The sequence below is a fragment of the Hipposideros armiger genome, unplaced genomic scaffold (genome assembly GCF_001890085.2).
Source record: "Hipposideros armiger isolate ML-2016 unplaced genomic scaffold, ASM189008v1 scaffold_47, whole genome shotgun sequence".
Taxonomy (NCBI): Eukaryota; Metazoa; Chordata; class Mammalia; order Chiroptera; family Hipposideridae; genus Hipposideros; species Hipposideros armiger.
Window position 1 is genome coordinate 4,093,907 of NW_017731397.1, and position 1,492 is coordinate 4,095,398.

The 1,492-nt window shown below is 35.9% G+C and overlaps 1 protein-coding gene across 1 annotated transcript in view; it reads left to right on the forward strand.

Moving 5' to 3' along the window:
* The window catches only part of PLEKHA8 (pleckstrin homology domain containing A8), a 54,990-nt gene that overhangs the window by 28,618 nt on the left and 24,880 nt on the right, over positions 1-1,492 (forward strand). The gene's annotated exons all lie outside the window — the stretch shown is intronic.

A 1,492-nucleotide genomic window follows, 5' to 3' on the forward strand; every position in this document is an offset into this window, starting at 1 on the left:
CATGGTCATTAGAATCATGTTTTGAAGAGTATGGAATGATAATGAAAATATTTTTTGATACGCTGTTCAGTGAAAACCCTATTTGTTCGTATGTATAGTAGATAGGTGTATGTGTGCAGTATTTCACGGATTTTTATTTCTGTGTATTTTTCTGTGTTCTAGAAATGTTCACCAATGAATATGTATTAATTTTCATGATAAATAAATAATAGGTTAGTAATAATAGATTGGTGATAAGTATCTTCTACTTTGAAGTCCAAGGTGAAATAATGAAGGAAGAGGGAGGGGAGAGCCTGGGAAATCATGGCAGCGACTTGGCACAGCCTGAAGCAAATTCCCCAGAATCCCACTGGGAAGAAGGCCAAGAAGCCATCCCAACTTTCTTTAGCACCATGAACACCAGGTAATCTATACTCTCTAACATCATTGCAGTTGGACACCAGTTTCCCTTCTGGAAAATCAATCCTAGGGTTCTTTTCAGGTGATGGTGTATTCCAACAGAATCGTGAATATGGTCCACCCAAGTCTCTGCTTTACTAGTCACCTTGTCTGGAACTGGGGGTGAAAAGGCATGGGATTGTGAGAGTATACTCTGTGAACACATTTTAGCCTGCTTGGGTAGATTACCTTTGGAAATGATTTTATTAGACTGTATCATAATAGAAAAACAATTTCTGGGGCATCTCTGCAATCAGACCAAATGATTTGCTTATGAAGGGGCAGCTGTTTTTATGATTTCCTCTGAACTGCAGAGAGTGCTAATGTATCTTCACTCTTTTCTCCTCTTTATCACCAAACTGTTTAGCTTTAGTGACATTGAACTTCTGGAAGATAGTGGCATTCCCACAGAAGCATTCTTGGCATCGTGTTATGCTGTGGTTCCAGTACTGGGTAAGAGTGCTGCTTTAGCTTTAAATTCGTAGTCTGTAGAATCCGTCTCACTGCAGTTATTATATTTTGTAGGGGAAATATCATTAACTATGTGTACAGAGGGGTGACCCTTCTTAACCACCCCTTCATATCACCAGCCATGTACCATTAAAGCTCTATGACTTTAAGCATTATTGCATATTTCCATTTCATTTCTAATTATGATTAAATATTGACTAAAGAGTAACATCATAAAAAGGGAACTCTGTTTTATAGAAATAATGATTAAAAGCAAAAGTGGAAGTAGTTAAGAAACAGACTATCGAAACCATTGGTACTAGGAAAAAATTTTACCAGTTAAAACTTTTTTTTCAAAGATTAAAAAAATCATATGTATAAATTTATTTAAGTTCAAATTACATTTACTTTTTATAGTCAGTAGTTCCAAGAATCGCTAATGTGTTGAAATTTGCTCTATGACCCGTTTTATAACTATGCATCTTTTTTTTTTTTAATTGCGGTATGACTTGCACAGAACTTGTTATGATTCAGTGAGTTTTAACAAATGCACCTACCTGTGTAAACCACATCCCTATCAAGACATAGAATGTTTTCACCACCC